General features: G+C 41.5%; 1 pseudogene; it reads left to right on the forward strand.

Moving 5' to 3' along the window:
• The first annotated feature begins 11531 nt into the window (after nt 1-11531).
• Nucleotides 11532-20998, forward strand: LOC140322420 (PC-esterase domain-containing protein 1A pseudogene; annotated as a pseudogene).
• Nucleotides 20999-22040: the final 1042 nt, after the last annotated feature.

The raw sequence follows: 22040 nt of genomic DNA on the forward strand, positions 1-22040 counted from the left end.
ATATATATATATATATATATATATATATATATATATATATATATATATGTATACAATTATATTTCTATACATCATTAATTAGAAATTTATAACTGAAAAATCCTCCACTCCTTTTTTGTTTTTTCTTGAATAGCTGTTTACTGGTATACAAATCTAAAGGATCGGATCAATAAATGATTATGGAATGTCAAACTGGAAAAAAAATGCCAAATTTCAATTTTTGTCCTGCATAAATATTTTATGATCCAGTTTTCCACCCTTGATAGGTCTAAATTGCATAATGGTTTGGTAAATATTTTTGGAATGCAATATTTGTTGGGTCATTTTTTAAATAATTAGGCTTTAGATGGAAGTGTGGGTTTACATGTGTTTTTGTTTTGTTTATTTTGTCATGTAAATTTAGTGGTATCTGTGTGTTCTCTATATTTTAATGTGACCTTTTAGCAAATAGGTTTATTTTAAATAAAGTTTTTGTCCAAATTTTGTAATTTTTTTTTGTAGGGTTTGTTTTTATGTGATCTCCTTTACAATGTCCCAGGACTTCCAATTAAAAAAAATCAGTTATTCTTGTTTTAAGCAGTTCCCTTCTATGATTTGTTTGACTGGCTACAAACAGCACAATTGTCCTAATAAAACTCAGTGTGAAGTAACTGCTTATGGGCATGAACTGTTCTAGAAGTTAAAAAATTTTCAAGAAGATGCTCATTCCGTTTTTTTTTTTAGATGTATATTGTTTTCCATGTGCACTCATGTATGTACATACAAGCATATATATATGTATGTATGTATGTATGTATGCATTTATGTGTGTCCATATACATATAAAAGAGAAACTATAGGAAGAAATAGGAAATGGGGATTTTTTAGGCCATATTGCTTAACATGCTTCAAATTAAAAAGATTGCCTATTTCTTCCTATGATGTCATGGGCTTGGCTCCAAGCAACATTCATGGATAACATTGCTTCTGGTTAAAGGAGGAAACCCCCTTTATGTGCTTCCACTACCAAGCTGAGGTGAGTAAGTCAATATATAGTTGGGCAAGGTCTAAAATGCAATTCAAACTGCATAAACACCCTGAAAGGCTGGAAAATCAAGAACATATGTTTGGCTCAAAGTGTACAAACCAGCATGTTAGTCCATAATTCCAAAAAGAAACCCAACAAAAAAAAAATAAAAAAGTATATTAATATGAAATAATATGTGCATACTTTTGCACTAAAGAAAAAGCGGTTATATGCAAGTTTTTCAGTAGGTGGGAGTAAACCCAGAAGTTTCATATCTGCATTATGATCATGCCGCGCTCGTTGTTTGCAGAGAGGGACCTGCGCCTAGTCATTCAGGTAAGTGAATTTTTTTTTTTTGGGGGGGGTTCTTTTCAGTTGCATAAGCATACATTTTTATGTCCTTTTTATGCATCATGCATGTTGGCACATTTAAATGTGTTTTTATGCATCATGCATGTCTGCACATTTAAATGTGTGTTAAGGCTGCTTCTCATATTCCTCAGCCTAAGAACTCACCGTCTTTAATTCTTCAGATGTCCTAAACCCTTGTTTGCAACAACTTGAAATTTTTAGGGTACACCAAGGATCCTACTAGCTACTACTAAACCACATTTCTCGGAGGTTGTTGCTGTTTAAAAAGCAAATGTATCTAAGAGGCCAAAAGTGAAAAGGCCCATTCATGCCCTCCCCCCCCCCCCGGGCCACTTATGTAGCAAGGAGAACTGGGGTGTTACCCCGAAATTTTTACCTACATTTCAGGGAACCCCAATTTATTGGGAATTGTGAGGTGCATAAACCAGAAAATGTAGGTTCAAGTGGGGGACACTTGCTCCTTGCTATGTAAGTGGGCCCGGGGGTCCACTTTTTCAATTAAGGACCCCTTTGGTCCTTGGCAGACAGGCGGGCAGACAGGTTGTGGACCCATGCAGGGACAGTAAATATGGTTGAAGCTGCCTGAAGTGGAGGAGACCGGATTTCCTCCGCAAAGTGGGGGACCACATTCTGTCTGGTAAGTATTGTATTTTGTCTTCTCCTCTTGTTAAGGGGTGGTGTTTTTAAATGGTTTTTGTTTGTGGAAAGTAGTATTGTCTGTTCTTGGAACTGTTTGTTTCTCACTTCCTTTATTTTCTTACCCTTATTAATTTGTGATGTTTGTGATTGTTTGTGTTATTACAGCCAACTCTCCCTCACGCCAGTGGATACTGATCTTACAGCGGCCACACAGGTGACTGGCAGTCCCACAGGATGTCCAGGAGGAGGACCCAGCTGTGGAGGGGGAGCCATCTGCAGAGGAGGAGCCCGCTGCCCAACATCAGCAGCCAGAGTCCTCCGATGAAGGAGAGGAGGCAGCCGAGGCAGAGGAGTTTGCCTGTAAGCTAACCTTAGAATCAATTTTTGTAACATATGTTGCAATTCAATACATTCTCACACTACTTTCACCATTTTTAGTTACAAATACAAAGAAAGATCCAGCAGGATTTCATGTAGCTTCAACTCATTAATCATGCGTCGAATGAAGGTTCTTTCTAGATCGTTGGCTAGCATGAAGAAAAATAGACATGAGTTGTTTAGTTGTCTACAGTTGCACTGACAAATGTTTGCTCAGAATTTTTTTACGTAGGCAAAAAGTATCAGTTAGAAGTTCTGCATTAATCTATTCACCTTAACTAATCTTACAAATCTACTTTAGTCCTACCCACCCACTTTTACTTTTGGTGTATATTTTTTATTTACAGCTAGTGGAGCGCCCTTGCCAGCACCTCCTCCACAGGACACAAGTTCCTCATCTGAATGTAAGTATTTCTCAATTTTTGATATTGTGAACATTCCTCTAGAACAGGGGTGTCAAACTCAAATACGCAGAGGGCCAAAATTATAAACTTAGACAAAGTCGTGGGCCAACCTTGGAATTTGTTTAAAAAATTGAGGAAATTTTTCCTTCACATTAGATATAAACCCTTTTCATACGGAAACAAAGAGGTTTTGCTTCACATTCAATCTGGAACAAGCTTATAATAGAGAAAGAGGCATAACATTTTTATTTTATTTAGGAAAAAATCTTTTGCCTCTTTCTCTATTTGTAGCTTTCTGAGTTAAATTTTAATAGTAACCTTTTTGCACAGGCTAACAATAATTCAACAATATTCTTCTATGAAAATCCAATCATTCAAGTCCATGCCTTGGAGGAGCAAGGAAAAGTACAGCAAAGGGGGAGTGCTGAAAAAGCCAAACGCGGCCAATGCATGGCTAAATCTTATGATTGGCCCGCCACTGAAACTCCCTCTTCATTGAAATAGCGCCGCTACTAAAATTCCCAGCATTATTTGCGTCTATAAAACAGTCCAATGCGGGGCCACGCATAGGCAAAGAACCGGCTGGTCTAAAGACGTGAGTGATGCTGGGAATTGCAGTAGCTGCGCTATTTCAAGGCAGCGGTGCTATTTCAATGCAGTGGCAATATATAATAAAGAGAGATGGAAGGTTATTATTTAGCTTTTGGAAGGCTGAACACAGACACAAACCAAATTACCTGTATTCTCCTCCAGGCTCTCTGCGGTGGATCAACGACCTCCTCCTGTAGATTGTGATCTGTTAAAAAAAGCACAAAAACAAATAAAATAGAGTGAGCTTGACTCTAACCCAAGTTCATTTGGATTGATTGGTTCACCACAAATATAACCAAAAAAAATAACACTCCAAAAGCCAAAAATGTGTGAAATGTAACGTGTATATGTATATTTATAATGTGTGGTTATAAACATGATTAGAGACAGGTGCACAATGTCAAACAAGATATACCATGAAGGTTCATCTTATCAGTAGGAAGCCCAGTGTCATCTCGACGCGAAGTGACATCCTCGTCATCCACATCACTCTGAGCACAGAGGGCAGGAGGGGACTGCTGCGTCTCAGGGCATACTATTGTAAAAAAAATGAAATACACACATTGTTGATGCAAGTCAAAAGAAGGTAAAAATACACTAAAAAGGTCATTTTAAAAAAATGATCTCATATTTTACCTCAAACATAAACAAATAAAAACACAATCCAATTTTGTTCCCAATGCAATCCCCATAAATCGCCAAAATAAATTAACATTGGTAATTAGGTAATGTAAAAGGATTGTACTTACATGGTTGCCAAGCATTGGAGTCATCCCGGTAGTCCACACCTACCACCGTTGCTGGCCCAATGAATGGCAATGCCAATTTTTTGTACTCCCTGAGACGCTGCACAAGATGTTCAGGATAGGTCCCACTCCCTCCGGCCTCTGTGCCCAGGACCCCTTTGATGTGTCTGAAGATGTCACTCACACATTTTTGACACTGGGTAATGGTCCGTTGTGTACTGCCCACAGCATTAACACTCCTGGCAATTTCCTCACACAGTCCCTGCCTTTAAGCATGGGAGGTCTGGGAGTGCAAGCCCGCACGGAGTTGTGGAAAATGTTGTACATAGGACTCCATGAGGGCTGCATTTTGCTCAGGAGTGAAGCTGGCTGCCTTGGAAGCAGAATCCCTGGTCTGGCTCAAACTGGTTGAGGTGCCAGGTTGAGGGCTCAGGGGCCTAGATGTTACTTGGCCTGCTTCACAAGGCAACCTAGCAGGCCCGAGGGAGCTGTCTGTTGGTCTATGAACTGAAGACCCTGGGGTAGTGGTGGTGGTGGGGCTTGACTCCTTGACTCCATGTTAATAGAAAGAAAAAACAGTTATGGGTCAACACACCAAAAACATTTTTGGAAGAATAAAGAAAATGGTGTATTCTTACTTTCAGTTCTGTTTTTCATGTAGCAGCCTTCTGGTTTGTGGCGTTTTCTTTCTTTGTGTTTGGAAATTTTTTGTTTGCATGCAGGATGGCTAAGAAGTACTGTGAAAATATATAGGGATACAGTACGTGTGTACGTTTATGCGCGTTACGTGTGCACGTTCTTTTGATCGCTCAAATATGCGCTGGGGTGAGGATTGTGGATGTTGTTATCATGAAGGAGGAGATTGCTGAATTGTTGCTTTTAACTACTGCTGTTGTGGCAACAAACACAACTCTTCTGGTTACTGCAGAAAAGGAGCAGCAACCACCCGAAGAGCAGCCTTTAACTTTGCGACGGGTCTGGGAGCCACACCTTTTCTTGGAGCGTAGCCACCTGGATAGTATCCCAAGTGACCAGAATGTCAAAAGGCGTTTCCGCCTGTCCCGCCAGGTCATCCATGACCTGTACACCTTGCTGAAAGCTAAAATTGCTCCAAAGAAGCCAGGCTGTGCCAGGAATGACCAGGTTCTTGGCCACTCTCTATATTTTAGGAAGGGGTTCCTTTTAAACCTCCTTGGCCTTAATTTGTGGACTAAGCCAGCCTACTTTTTCAAGGGTTTTTATGAAGGTCTTAAATGCCATTGTGGACCTTGTCCCACTATATATTCAGTTCCCTCAAACAGCTCAGAAGTGGCGGAAGGTAAAGATGGATTTCTTCAGGCGAGCGGGTTTTCCCAATGTTTTGGGGGCCATCATTGGCACCCTTGTGGCAATTCTGGCCCCTAAACGGCAGGGCTGCTAAAAACATGGTTTCTATGCTTGGCGTGTCCCGGTGGTGAACTCCTCTACGCACCATGGAAAGCTGCCCGAGTCATCATGGCATGCTGCGTCCTGCACAACCTGTGCCAGCACCATGGTGATACCTGGGACATTCCAGAGGAACTCGATTCAGAGCTGCACCAACATCCCGCCTCCAGCTCCCAAAGCACAGGAGAGGGACGTTGAGTCAGGGATGAACCTATTGCCAATGTCTTTGCTCGTGAGTATTTCCATATGTTTACAATGCATGCATTACATATTTCAGCACATCATGTTTGGGTTACAAACCAACCTAGGAGTTTAAGTCATAGCAAGCACACTATTTTCATTTAGGAAATGAAATAGCAGACATTTTTGTGTAAGAGATGGACCTTTATGTGAAACTTTACAAAGCCACATTGCCAAACTGGGGCAGAGTGCAATTTAGTGAGGATTTGGGCAAGCATTGCTTATCTAGCCAGAAAAGCATGACACATACAATCCAGCACCATGCAGTTGCCACCAAAACATTATTAACCATGCTGCTTAACAATTCTAATAATGTAATTGATTTTTTTACAGGGCGATAACATCCCTCTGCTGTGCTGCCAAGCCTCTGGAATGTCACATCCCAGACTACTGTACATTCGTGGATGATATTGCTTCCGGTTAAAGGAGAAATCCACCTTTATGTTCCTCCACTCCAAAGCTGATGCAAGGAAATGAATATATAGTAGGCCAAGGTTTAAAATGGCATTGAAGCCTTTCAGAAACACCCAGGAAACTGTAGACTGGCTCAGTGCACAAAATAAGGGTGACGTGGTTTGAAAGGACTCCCTTCCTAAAATATATAGAGTGTCCAGGAGCCTCATCATTCTTGGCACAGCCTAGCTTCTCTTGGTTTTTGCAGCAATTTTAGCTTCCAGAAAGATGTACAGGTCCTGGATGAACTAGCAGGACAGTCAAATACCAATATGTGACAATGTGACTTTGAGAGAGGGACAAAAGCAAACAGGGGGGTCAAGTAGCAGTTTGGAGTGGAAACCATGCATACATTTTTACTGAATATTTGTTGAAAAAAAATGACAAAACATTGCAGAAGATTTTCTAAACAACAGAAACTGTCATTACAAACCAAGCACAAAAACATTGCAGCAAAAGATAAAATTAACAATAATGAGGATTACAAAGTCACATCAATGCATTACAACCTTGATGACACCCCCCCACCCCACCACAAACCAGTCCAGTTAAATAGTAATAATGAAAATGCATATGTATGTATTTGCATTTAAATGTATTTTGACATACACACACAAGTGAAATCACTAAATGTTTCTTGATACATGTATTAAAACATATTTGGCAACAATCCTTTTTTCAAATATTTGATTTCTATCAAGCCAAACTACAATTAAATTTTAATTGGATCACAAATGCTTGGTGACAATTTTTTACAATTCATATATTGTGTGATGACATATTATGAAGTGTTAACTAGTATATATACAGCTTGATTTATATTAGTTTGCAGTGTTGTAAAGCAAACCAAAAAGTATGAACACAGTGCAACAGATGTAACAATAAATTAATGAATTTTGTAAATGAGTAAAACATAACAAAAATGTAGCACTTACCCAAAAGAAGATGAAGCATTAAAGATTCACATTGACCTGTAATGGACTGTAGATGTGCACAGAACAGGGTGCAGGTGTGTGCCAATTAACTGCTATGACCTCACCATTGACAGCTTAACAGATCCTCCTAAATCGCGTAGCTGCAAACTAATCGCCTTAATTGGCAGATTTGTGATTTCTCAAGGCAGGAATCCGGCTGGCAAGTGGAGAGGAGTGTACTAGCACTCCGCTCTGGCCCACGGAAAAACAGCTTGTATATCAGCGAGTAAATACGCGCAACGAGCTTCTGAGTATTTGCTTGTTAAATCAGGCCCATTGTCTTGGAACATACTTGCAAATCTGGAATTCTGGATGGTCTGCCAATGTGTTTTTCCTAAAGATTACAAAACAATATTCCTCGTACATTGAAACTTATTTTATTAGGTTGAATCAAAAAAAGGTAATTACAAAACATACAAATATAACATAACATTAATCAGTATGAAAATCTTTTTACATATGTACAAAGCTGTAAACATCAAAAAAAGCACGAAATATAAGTGCAAAGAAAGTCACTTACAAAATTCACATGTAACTCTCTTAATATCCATTGAAGCTTAGTTAATAAATTGCCAAACAAGTGTGGTTGTGACACCCCAAATGGGTGAAAGTGTGAATTAATATCTTTTATAAGGTTCCAACGTATTATAGAGTACTGTACATTAAAAGGGCTCCAGATGAGAAACCAGCATAAGTAACAAGCACAATCCATGACACCAGAGAACAGGACCCTGCCCAATCATGATTACAATCTGGCAGAAAGCATAATTCACTGTAAGTACAGTTGTACTTAATAGGTTTTGTTGTAAAACTAAGAAACCCTGTAGCCTAAGCCAAGGACATAGTAACACGTCATGCCATAACTTAATAATCATGATTTTTTGTCCTGCCCCTTGTTTCATTAATATTTTAGTAAAAGTAGTATTAAAATGTACTTTTTGTAGCATACAGCCTACTAAAGTGTGAGGCCAACACCAGTGTTTAAAGTGACTGGGGGAAAAAATTCCCAGCAGAGAGTGCGAGACAATAGTACCTACATAGAGATGTGGAGAACTATGGCATCTAGTAGCAGAAGCAGAGGAACAAATGTGCCCTGTGGGTGGTGGAATCAACAAGAGTGCACAAGGAGTGGTGTGGGGGAACAATTGGGGTGCAGGGGAGCAATATTGATCATCAAGGAAGTGGTAAGGAACAATAGTGCACAGCTGAGTGTGGGAGGGAAAATGGTGCCCCGAAGAGAAAAAGGTAGAACAGTGGTGTCCAGCAGGGGGTGGGGAAAACAGTAGTGTCTGGCAGGGGAACATTAATGCCCAGCAGTGGTGAATGACTGAGCTCTATAATTCTATCTAGTATAATAACACAGTAGGCCTTATTTATTAAAGCTCTCCAAGACTGGAAAAGATAGACTTTCATGTGTGAACCTGGGTGATCCAGCAAGCCTGGGATGGATCTCATCCAGGATTAAAAACATTTGCCAACAAACAGCAAATGACTTTTAGGAAATTCATTACAGGTTTGCTGGGTCACACAGGTTCAACTATGAAAGTTTATGTTCTCCAGACTTGGAGAGCTTAAATAAATTAGGGCAGTGATGGCCAATCTCATTGGCTTCTGACCTCACCAGCCAACACCCCTACCTCCTCCTACGCTTCCATTACAGCAGTGAAAATTGCCCCTTCTGGAATAGGTCCCTCCCCAGACCACCGCCAAGCTCCCTCCACCTCAACAATAACTTCCTTGATATCCACACTGCCCCCCCCCCCCCTGCTGGCTGGCAGGAGATTCCTAAACGAAGGAGCTCCCCACGGTGGCATTGCCAGCAAAACCCACCAGCACTAGCGGACTTCCACCTTTAGTTTCTTAGTTATTTGGTAAGTGACCACTTAAAACTGATGGTGCATGGTTTGTGTTTTACATACTATATTAGAAGCCAAATTGCGGGCCGATACCGATGGGCTGTTCACCATGACATCACACTCCAGACAAGCTTCATGCCATATACCCATCTTGGTCTGTCTTGGTCTGTTATCAGAATAATGTAAACCCCCCACTAGACTAGACCCTGTGACCCATTTGCTGAATGTCTCCTTAAAAGAACTCTTTAAACAGAAAAATGCCCTTTTGGCATTCTTACAGCAGCAAGATGGCTTATTACAGTACGGTGGAAATCATCCTCTCCGCCTTCTATCGCAGAATTGAGAACCTGTGTAGGAGACGTCCAGCTGATGGAACACCTGTCTGCTAGACTTAACAAGCTGGAGAAATTTAAGAAGATATGGGTCGCTTAGGATCAGGCAGTTTCTTCAGGTGCTAAATGACACTGAATACCCACATTCCCCCTATCATTCCTGTATGTTTGCTCGCTTGGACCTAGATTACCAAAGGCAGTACTCAATGACTTCCTAATGAGATTCAGGACCCCTGCTTTCCCTCCTTTTTCCTCACCAATCTTTTCTTTCTCTTCCATTTTTTCTTATCTTTGGACCAGGCATACACTAGGCTTTTTTTCTACCAGGTGTTACAAAACTCTGGTAGACCTTACATAGGAACACACATTTACTAAAGGTTGCATAATGATGGGTGTGGTAAGAGGGTTCAGATAACCCGAAACGGACCCCCTCCATTTTTATACTAATGCATGTTATGACACCAGTTTGAAAGTATATGCCTGATGTGTTTGGACTTTTGTATGTTCCATTTTTTTTCTCTTTTTGTCTATATTGAAAATCTTTATTAAAAATTTACATTAAAAAAATTAATTACAGCAAGTAGGTTCAGGAACACCTTTAACAACACGAGCACCCTGGGCTGCATACGGTAATGTACACATGCTAACTTTCATGAAAGCAGCATACAGTTGCAGACTTAAACTTCCTACCATGCTCCTTCTGTGCAATGAATATGGTTCCCTCTCCTAGTCCATCACCCTTCTTTCAAATATATAAAATTTAAAAACAAGGTTAACAAAATAATAAAAGGCTATCACTAATGAGGTTTGAGTGTAGCCCAAATTGCTCAGGAGCCCTTCCCCTTTTTAAATCACCTACTGTTATTAGGTGTAAAACCTACCCATAAAGAAAAAAGTTAAATTGATATTTACCACTTCTGCCTAACTAGGTATAATGTCACTGCTTGGGAGATCAAGCTGCCAGGAGTATGACATCATCTTTTCCTAGGCACCATGGGCAAAAAATTCCCATCCATCCCTATTCGTCATCCTGTATGGACCTAATTCCGTTAGATAGTTTGGTGTCATCTGCAAACACAGAAATGGTACTTTTAATCCTAAACTCTATATCATTTATAAAGATGTTAAACAGAAAAGGCCCCAACACTGAACCCTGGGGTACACCACTAATAACCTTAGACTATTCAGAATATAAATCATTAATTACAACTCTCTGGATGCGGTCTTTAAACCAGTTACAGATTGAGTTTTCTAACCCTATCGACCCTACCTTGCATATCAACCATCTGTGGGGTACAGAGTCAAATGCTTTAGCAAAGTCCAAGTACACCACTATTCCACTGTCTACCTGTTTACTTACTGCCTCATAAAAAGAGAGTACTTTTTTTGACAACTTTGGTCTTTCCTGAAGTCATGCTGACTATCACTTATAATATTTTTTTCTTGAAGAAACTCCTCTATGTAGTTCTTTATCAAACTCTCTAGGACCTTTTCAACTATGAACGTTAAACTAACCGCTCTGTAGTTACCTGGAAATGACTTTGCTCCCTTTTTGAAGATAGGAACCACATTGGCCTTACGCCAATCCATCGCTACCATACAAGTGACTAAAGAGTCTTTAAAAATTATTAATAAATGGCTTTGAAAAACCCAAGCTCAGCTCTGTGAGGACACATGGATGTAATCCATCAGGTCCTGGTGCTTTTTTTAACCTTAATTTTGCCCAACTGTTTCTCAATCATATCAGTTTTAAGCCATTGTTACTCATTTAAGGCAGTGACATTGTTATTATGAATTTGGACTTGAGCTCTGCCATTTCCTTTGTGTACACAGAGCTAAAACAAAGTGTTTAGTAAATCAGCCTTTTCTTTATCCCCAGTTACCAACTCAGTGATATCCTTTAAGGGCCTGCATGCTAAGATCTGATCTTTTTGCTATTAATATATTTAAAAATGTTTTGGGGTTTGCCTTACTTTCCTTTGCAATATGTCTTTCATTTTGAAGTTTTGAACACTTTATCTCCTCTTTACATCTTTTGTTATATTCTCTATAGTTTTCAAATGATAAAGGTGATCCTTCATTTATATCTTTTTGAATGCCTTTTTCTTGTGCCTTATGGCTTGTTTTAACATTAGCTGTGAGCCACGTAGAATTTAATTTTAGCCTCTTAAACTTTTTACTTATTGGAATATATTTTCAGTGTACTTTTGTAGAACAGACATTCCCATGTCTGTTCTGGGTTCTTTGAGGACGATATTGTCTCCCAGTCCAAGTCACATAGAGCCGCCCTTAATAATGGAAAATTTGCTCCTAAAAATAAATGTTTTGATCGTTCCTCTTTTTGCTTCCTGTTTACAAATTATATTAAATAAAAACTGATTATGGTCACTGCTACCCAGATTCTTTTTTATATGCACATTTGTTATAACCTCTCTATTGTTAGAAAGAACTAGGTCCAGCAGAGTATCATTTCTAGTTGGGGCTTCCATAAACTGTACCATAAAATTATCCTGTATTAAATTCACAAATTTCCTCCTTTTTGCTGTTCCTGTCGTGCCATTACTCCAGTCCATGTCAGGGTAGTCGAAATCTCCCATGATTAAAACACTTCCACTTTTTGCTGCTTTTTCTATCTGTGCTAGTAGTTGATTCTCTATTTCTTCCCTAGCACTGGGGGGGCCTATAGCAGACTCCAATAATTAACTGTGCTCTATGCATCCCCACATTCAATTCCACCCATAATGCCTCAACCTTATCGCTTGTTCTATCTGCAATTTCTTCTTTCACATTCACTTTCAGATCACTTCTCACATACAGGCATACACCACCACCCTTTCGTTTGACACTGTCTTTACGAAAGGGAGTATACCAAGGAATAGTGTTGTTGTTCGAATTCGCGTCGTCCTAATGTTCGACCCGAATATGGCTGTTCGAACTCGGGTCGACCCAACCCCAATTTCGTTGGATTCGAAGCTGCAAATTCAGCCCTCCCACAATGCCTAGGGACCTCAAATAACAGGGATGCTCTCCTACATGTTTGTTGTGGCAGGTAGCCGTTTAGCTGTCTGTCACTGAATGCCACACAGGCAGCCATTGGCCTATATAAGGCCAGGGCATGCCTGCATTTACCACTTCTGACAGAGATTTGCTAGCATCACAACCTTTCTGTGCTGCTTGGCTTACTTTGTCAAAGTAAAAAAGTGCTTTATTTAGTTGGACTGTGTCACACTCACACTATTAGTCAGATAGATATTTGGATTGTACTGTTATTGGTGCAGTCCTGAAATCTAGTGTACTCAGATAGGTAGAGTGTTTCACTGTTGATAGATAGATAGATAGATAGATAGATAGATAGATAGATAGATAGATCGATAGGTTGTCAGTCAGTGTGTTACATACACGCAGCCAGAGCCAGAGTAACCTCCCTGACTGCGTGCACAGTATCACACTTGTACTTAGAGACAGTGACACAGAAACAGTGTATACTGCAGTATATAGTTTGTATACTGTGCTGCATATTACAAGCGTCACCACTGAAGGAAAGTGCTCCATACAACACACACAGCGCACTTGCATTTTTGGTGTCAACCCCCCAATAAAAAAATCTACTTACTGTAAAAATTTACACTTTGTGAAGCATATTAGCTCCAAAGTATTTTGCAGGTTGTCAAGCCACACAAAAATGTGTACAATGTCTGGCCAAAGAGGAAGGGGCAGCTTTGGCAGGGGTGGCAAGCAAAGCAGTATTTTGTTTTTTAGCTGCAGACCCGAGAACAAGAAGCGCTGCTGTTTGTGGTGGACGTTCATATTTACCACACCTTGAACTAAAGGTAGTAGAGTACATGACCCAGCCTGGGTCAAGTGATTGTAACCCCTCTTCATCCCAGACACAGGCCTCACAGGTGTCCAAAACAGTGCATGATACACCTGTTCCTCCTAGTTCTTCATCATCGGCTGGAGAGTGTCATTTACAGCAGTATGTAGAGGAGTCCCACCCAGGGGGTGAAGAGGCGGAGCTACAAGCATTCCTTCAAGATGCTTAGTTCGAAGAGAGTCAGTTCACAGGCTTTCCTCCCACTTACTTTTCACCCAAACACTCTGAGCCAGAGGAGCCAATTCAAACTGGCTCCAAAAGGCTGCTGCTTCCTTTCGGCACATAAAGGGAAACTGTCTCTTCTGATGATGATGATGTCTTTGATCTGAAATGCGTGGAACAAGATCATCATAGGCAGGAAGAAGAGGAGGAGAAGGAGGAAGAAGAGGCCGAAGTTACAGAGCGCCCTCAAAGGGGGAGAGGGAGGAAGAGAGTAAAAGCTGTCCACACTCCGCAGACTTCACGTACCAGTGTCAGTTGCCCATCGTCGGAAGCTGTCACCCCAGCTGTGCCTCAACAACTGCGGACTGCCACGACGAGCACCAGCTCCAGAACACCTTTCGGCTCAGTTAGATGTTCGTCCATGTGGGCATTTTTTAGTGTCCATAGTGATGATAACACTATGGTCATCTGCAAACTGTGTGCTCAACACTTGAAACCAAGCAAAAACCCAAACAAACTTGGAACAAGTTGCATGGGCACACATTTAAAAAGCCACCACCTGGTAACCTGGCGATAACAGAGCTCTGTGCAACCACCCCTGCCCAAGAAGCAAGCTCAAACTGCTAGATCTTCCTCCGCTGCCTTTCCTCCTTCTGCCACCAAAGTTACTCGTGTTGCTGCCAGCATTTTGAGTGGGGCATGTAGCCGAGCATTACCTTTTTCAGGCTCAACCTGCGGTGAGCAGGAGCTCAAACGCAGATCGACTGCTGTTTGTCACATTGCTAGCAGTAAAGACCAGGCATTATTGCCATCCCCCACACCTTCTAACCCATCATCCAATCTTTCTGTGGTTAGCATTAGCAGCATCCAACCTTCCATCCCCCAGATGCTGGAGTGCAAGAGAAAATATGGCCCAAATGACCCCAAAACAAAGCTAATCAATACGGAAATTGCACAGCTTATTGCGTTAGAGCTCCTCCCTTACAAGCTGGTGGGCTCCAATGCGTTCTGTTATGCATTCCTCTGTGTGAACCCACAGTATGTTATGCCCAAGTGACAGTATTTTACAGAAAAATGTGTTCCGGCTTTGCATGAACACGTGCAGAGCAATGTGTCCATGGCCCTACAGCACTAAGTTTCTGGCAGGGTGAACCTGACAACCGACAGTTGGTCGAGCAAGCATGGAGTGGGAAGATTTATTTCCTATACAGCTCACTGGATAACTTTGGTGGGAGCAGGGGAAAATGCAGCTGCAGCAAGGCCTGCATACCTACCTCCCCCCAGAGCACATTGCCATGCAATCTTCTCCTTGACCTCCACTTCCACCTCCTCCTTTGACTCTTGTGCCTCAACCTCTTTCTCCAGGGACGGTTTGCCGTGCAGCACCTCCCATTTGGCAGCATCTGTTCACCGCCAGCAACAACCTGCAGTATTTCAGTGCACAATTCAGACGTTGCCATGCAGTCCTGAGGTTGCAAAGCCTGGGTTCCCTCAGCCACACAGGCGTAACCATTCTAAGTGCTCTGCGGGAGCAGGAGGACATATGACTTACTACTAGAAGACTCCAGCCAGGGAAGGTCATGTGTGACAATCTGTTAGCAGCCCTGCGTTGTGGGAAACTCACACACGTAACTTGCCTGGCTCAGGTCATGAACCTGATAGTACAGCGCTTCCTTAGGAATTACCCAGGCCTCCAGCCGCTATTGCTGAAGACCAGAAAGTTGTCAGCGCATTTCCCCCGGTCAAACACAGCCAGTGCTAGGTTGGTGGATTTACAGCGAAATCTCAATCTGCCGGTGCACCGGTTAATTCGTGATGTGGCCACTCATTGGAATTCCACCTTTTGCATGCTGCAGCCGCTGGCTGAACAACAGAAATCAGTGTTGGATTACGTGGCAGAGTCTGTTCGTTTCAGACCTATACCTACATTACCTTTATTCAGCCCTGCGGAGTGGCAGCAAATTGAGGACTTGTGCACTGTATTGTCACCTTTTGAAGAGGCCACCAGGATGACCAGCAGGGATCAGGCCTGTGTCAGTGACACCATCCCCATCATATGCCTGCTGGAACAGATGATGGTGGATCTCGGACAGGACACAGAGCGGACGCTGCATCAAGAGATGACGTTTCAACTGTCATCTCGGACATGCGTGCTTTCTAGGCATAGTTCACCACAAATCCAGGAAGAGGAGGAGGTGGAAGAGGATGAGGAGGACATTGCAGGCATGGGAGAAGTGGAGGAAGGGGCAAAGGAGGATATTGAGGGTATATGGCTTCCATCCACCCAAATACAAGGCAGCATGTTCCGTGGATGGCAAGGTGGAGGAGGAGGAGGAGGATGACCCTTTGCTGCTGATCGACCCACAGGAGTGTGGGTCCAGAATTACCTCAGCTGTGGGTAGTTTGAGCCACATGACAGCATTCATGCAGGAGTACATAGCCAAAGATCCACGGATACAACACATAAAAACAAAGACTGACGACTATTGGATTGCTACATTACTTGATCCATGTTACAAGCCTGAGATACAACAACTCATCTTGCCCCAATACAGGGAACCTAAAATGCAGCACTACCAGGAAGTGCTTGTAAGGGACATGTGCTCAGTCTTTCCGGCTGCCAGCAGCAGCTGCAGCAGTAGCAGCAGCAGCAGCAGGGATCGCCATGGCAGTTCCACCAGACATGGGAGCCAAACAACTACCTTAAGCGGCATGGGTGGCAGCAGCAGTAGAGGTCGTCTAAGCCAAACTATGCAGGCTTTTTTTTTAGCAGAAGCAAGCCGCAAGTCGTGCAGCAATTGCCAACGACACTCACTCAGCAGCACTAGATAGGGGAGTGGGTAGTTAGTAGGATTCCATCGATTAATTATCAAGGATAGTATTTTAGGTTGCCTACCCTGGAAGAAATAATTATGTGATCAAGTGGAGGGATAGACAGGCTTTTACAGGCAGAATTTTTTTAAATGATAGGTAAATCATTTTTTATGTTATGTACTATATTCCTATACCATACATTGATCAACTAGCTAATGATTTACAAACAATCAAAATCCGTGATCACATTATTTTCACATTTCAATTAAAATATCAACTTAAATTTTTTTAAAAGGTCTCAAGTTCCTGACGCGTTTCACCCTTAGGCTTCTTCAGGGGAGTATTGAGATTGAAGTTTAACTTGAGTATTAAAAATTTATATAGTCACAGTGATACAGAGTTGATAAAAACATCTGCACGACTTCCACGCCAAATGATTTATAATATTATCAGAAACTCAGCAGACAATATGGATGAAATTTAAAAAAGGATTTGAAATAACTGGACTTGAAAATTTTCTTAACTGAAATATGTCAGCATTAAATCATTGAGATCGTATTTAAATCGGGTGAACACGTCAATTAAGAACACGTCAAAAAGTAAAGGAGACGTGTAGATTTAGCTCCAGTTATATTTTATGGTGTTAGAGGAGTGAGGGAATAGGTTTGCACTGCACAGTATCACTGTCAGCCCAAATGCTAGTTACTGATTTACTGAATTACCATACCATATAGGGATTTGCATCAGTTTCAGGTGAAGGTAGACAACAGGTGCTTGCTGCCGACACAGCCCTATCCCTCCACTTGATCACATAAATAACTCAGCAGCGCTACTCTGTCATGGTGCAGGAATACCTGAGCTCTACATGGGACATCTGCAACCTGCAAAGCCAAGACCCGCTGGGCTACTGGGTATCCAAGCTTGAGCAGTGGCCAAAGCTGGCAGAACATGCCATTCAGATCCTTGCCTGCCCAGCCGCAAGTGTGATATCTGAAAGAGCATTCAGTGCAGCCGGGGGCGTAGTGAATGACAAGCGTGTTCGTCTCTCCACAGAAAATGTCGACCTAATCACTTTTAATAAAATGAATAAGGCTTAAATCGGCAATGACTTCAACACCCCTTCTGCAGAGTGAACTGATTAGTTGTCAACTGCTGCAGGGCCTGCTGACACCTTGATGGGAAGAGCACTTTCACAGCCTTCTGCATCTCCTTCTACTCCTCCCCCTTGTGGCCCTTTACCTCTACTCTGTCTCTGAGGCCTTGAACTTGCAATGTAGCTGTGTAACTGGCTAATTTTTTTCACAGAGGACCTCCCTCAGGGCCCTCTGCCTCTATCTACTTTGAGGCCTATATCACTTGTAAGGAAGTTGTGATTCATAATTAAATATTTGTATTTTTTGTAGAGAAATACTGAATTTTTTCTGTACATTTGGATAGATAGCAAGTGGTATCAGAATTAAATATCTGTATTTTTTTTACAGAAATACAGAAATTTTACTGGCTTTTGTGACAGATTGGAAGAGGTATCAGAATTAAAGATCTGTATTTTTTGGAGAGAAATACAGAAATTCTTTTGGCTTTTTTGATAGATAGCAAGTGGGATCAATTAAAAATCTGTATTTTTTTGAGAGAAATACAGAAATCTTTATGACTTTTTTGATAGATAGCAAGTGGTATCAGAATGAAATATCGGTATTTTTTTATAGATAAATACAGACATTTTTCTGTTTTTTGTGATAGATTGCAAGAGGTATCATAATTAAATATCTGTAGTTTTTAGAGAGAAATGCAGAATTTTTTCTGGCTTTTTTTATAGATAGCAAGTGTTATCAGAATAAAATACCTGTATATTTTTATAGATAAATACAGTAATTTTCTGTTTTTTGTGATAGATTGCAAGAGGTATCATAATTAAATATCTGTATTTTTTGGAGAGAAATACACAAATTCTTAAGGCTTTTTTGATAGATAGCAAGTGTTATCAGAATAAAATACCTGCATTTTTTAAAGATAAATACAGAAATTTTCTGTTTTTTGTGATAGATTGCAAGAGGTATCATAATTAAATATCTGTATTTTTTGGAGAGAAATACAGAAATTTTTATGTGTTTTTTGATAGATAGCAAGTGGTATCAGAATTAAATATTTGTATTTTTTTGCAGAAATACGTACATTTTTATGGATTTTTTGATAGATAGCAGGTGTTATCGGAATTAAATATCTGTATTGTTTTAAAGAATTACAGATTTTTTTCTGGATTTTTTGATAGATTGCAAGTGGGAACAGAATAAAATATCTGTATTTTTTTGAGAGAAAAAACAAAAATTTTCTGGCTTTTTTTGATAGATAGCAAGTGGTATCAGAATGAAATATCTGTATTTTTTTACAGAAATACAGAAATTTTTATTGATTTTTTGATAGCAAATGTTATCAGAATGAAATATCAGTATTTTTTACAAAAAATACAGAAATTTCTCTGGTTTTTGTGATAGATTGCAAGAGGTATCATAATCAAATATCTGTATTGGTTGGAGAGAAATACAGACATTTTTATGGCTTTTTTGATGGATAGCAAGTGGGATCAGAATTAAATATCTGTAATTTTTTTAAAGAAATACAGACATTTTTTATGGATTTTTTGATAAGATAGCAAGTGTTATCAGAGTAAAATATCTGTTTTTTTGGAGAGAAATACTGACATTTTTATGGCTTTTTTGATAGATAGCAAGTGGTATCAGAATAAAATATCAGTATTTTTTTTACAGAAATACAGACATTTTTATGGATTTTTTGATAGATAGCAAGTGTTATCAGAATGAAATATCTGTATTTTTTTTTACAGAAGTATAAAAATGTTTCTGGATTTTTTGATAGATTACAATTGGGAACAGAATAAAATATCTGTATTTTTTGGAGAGAAATACATACATTTTTCAGGCTTTTTTTGATAGATAGCAAGTGGGATCAGATAGATAAATACAGAATTTTTTTTCCTACTCATGCTGTTACTGCTGCTGCCTGCCCAGTACCCAGCTGTACATACAAGTTACCAATGCTGTCCATGTCACATTTTATAAAGTTACAGCTAGCAGATAGGAAAAGGCAGTCCCCTACACAACAATTTCTCCAGTAGCTACAGCTTCTACACTGTCCATGTAGGTGATGGCTTCAATCTGTAATGCCCTCCTTAATCCGTCTCAGGGCTTACCTCCTCCTCCTCATGCTGTTACTGCTGCTGCCTGCCAAGTACCCAGCTTTAGATGTCAGTTACTAATGCCGTCCACACTAGGTTTCAGGGCCCACCACCTCCTACTCCTCCTGCTGTTACTGCTCCTGCCTGCCCAGTACCCAGCTGTACTAGGTTTCAGGGCCCACCACCTCCTACTCCTCCTGCTGTTACTGCTCCTGCCTGCCCAGTACCCAGCTGTACCCCGGGGCTTACCTCCTCCTCCTCATGCTGTTACTGCTACTGCCTGCCAAGTACCCAGCTCTAGATGCCAGTTACTAATTCAGTCCACACTAGGTTACAGGGCCTAGCGCCTCCTATTCGAGCTGTTACTGCTGCTGCCTGTCCAGTACCCAGCTATACATACAAGTTACCAATGCTGTCCAAGCCAAGCTCAACAGGTTCTTCTTTCTTCACTGATTCCGCCAAGCCAGTTCCTTTTCATGTGCTTTCACTAAATTGTAGGCCCTGAAATGGAGTGTGGACAGCATTAGTAACTGGCATCTAGAGCTGGGTGTAGTGCATCTTTAATGACACCCTGAAGTGTGTAATGCAAGTGTGTAATCTGAAATTTGTGATTGAACGTAGAAGGCCATGTCTTCTGCTTTATCCATCTGTACTACGTTTTATCCGAATGAATTTTTGTGCATGTTACCCCGGAACTGAGAAGTGGGACAGTAGACCCTCTGTATATGTTGGGGGGATGGGATGGGAGACACCGGTATGTGTAACAGGAACCAAGAGGTCTTGGATGACCACATTGGGCCATAAAGTTATAAAGCTCTGCAGACGTCCGGAGACTTCTCCACAACAAGTATGTGGCCATCCTGGGAGACTCCATTCAAAGATCCGTCTACAAAGATATTGTGAAAATACTGCAGAATTATGAGTTTCAGACTGAGAACCAGCTCAAAAGGAAAGGTGAGATGTCATTTGCCAGCGACACGTTAGGGGATCTCTGGGTGAAATGCACAATGGCAATACCGCGAAGTACGTCATTACAGAACTGACCACCACCTTGTACGGTTCAATTTCCTGAACTGTGTCACTTCGGAGCACATAGAGAGCATGCTGGCCGACTTTAAACAGGGAACTTAGCCCGATGTTGTCATCATCAACTCGTGTATATGGGATGTTATCAGGTATCATGAGCAATCACTGTAAATGTACAAAACCAACCTGGACCACCTGTTTATTCAGTTCACTGAGGTGCTGAGCCCCGATTGTCTGGTGATATGGGACATAGCCATGCCTGTTGGATTCAAAGCTGGTGAAGTGCTAGAGTACCCAATTCCTAATGTGCACTGGGACATCATAGAAGGAAATTTCTACAGCGTCACTCTGGCAGATAGTCAAAAATTTGATGTGATTGACATGCACTTCCACTTCTGCTTTGAGCTGCTCTCCAGGGTTAAAGATGCCACCCACTCGAATCAGCTGGCTCATCGAAAGTATACCTGCATCCTGATTGCTCATATTGCTCAAGCCTGGGGCAAGACTTTGTAAAATGCAGCATGGACAGCATTGATAACTGGCATCTAGAGCTGGGTACTGCAGTAACAGCATGAGGAGGAGGCCGACTAGACTCAAGCTCAACAGGGTCTTCTTTCCCCGCTGATTCCGCCAAGCCTGTTCCCTTTCATGTGGTTTCGTTACATAGTAGGTAGGGAAAGATTGGAATCTCATTCATCCATTCATGTCTCCAATAGCTACAGCTTCTACACTGTCCATATAGGTGATGGCCTCAACCTCTAATGCCATCCTTGCTCGGTCTCAGGGCCCACCACCTCCTCCTCTTGCTGTTACTGCTGTCGCCTGCCCAGTACCCAGCTCTAGATGCCAGTTACCAATGCTGTCAACGATCCATCTCAGGGCCCACCACCTCCTCCTGTTGCTGCTGCCCGTCAGTACTCTATTCACAAAAATTGTATTACAGACTTCTAGGTGGCATTGACGATGCACTACACCCAACTCGAGATTTCAGTTACCATTGTGGTCTCCCTGGCGATAGCTGAGCAGAGGCCTATATAACTTGTAACAGAGCTATGTAACTGGCTAATTTTTTGACTGAAAGACCCCCTTCAGGGACCTCTGCCTGTACTCTGAAGCCTGTCTATGGCTTGTAACAGAGCGGTGAAACCTGGTGGCTAATTTTTGGACCGGAGGAACCACCTCGGGGCCCTCTACTCGGAGGCTTGTGTAAAATACGGCATGTTCCCTTGACCGCTCCATAAAATGGTCTTGCCAGTAACATAAAAAAGCCTTCCTTGGGAGCTCCATGCTGATCCGTCTGCTTTCTGTCCTGGCTGCGCATCTGCAGCCAGCGATTCTCTGCCCTGCTTGAAGGAGTCACTGGCTAGCCGCATTGAGACTCCCGAGACGGCTCTTTATATCTTCAGCCTCCTGCAGCATTGTGCCTGAGAGGGGGATAACACACAGTGCTGGCGGGCGGCCATATTGGCCACGTGGTCTCCACTTGCTTTCTCCTTCTCTTCTCTGGTGACACAGATAGGAGCCGCGGACCACTAGTACCAGGACACACATGGAG

Source organism: Pyxicephalus adspersus, chromosome 2, assembly GCF_032062135.1.
Source record: "Pyxicephalus adspersus chromosome 2, UCB_Pads_2.0, whole genome shotgun sequence".
Lineage (NCBI taxonomy): Eukaryota > Metazoa > Chordata > Amphibia > Anura > Pyxicephalidae > Pyxicephalus > Pyxicephalus adspersus.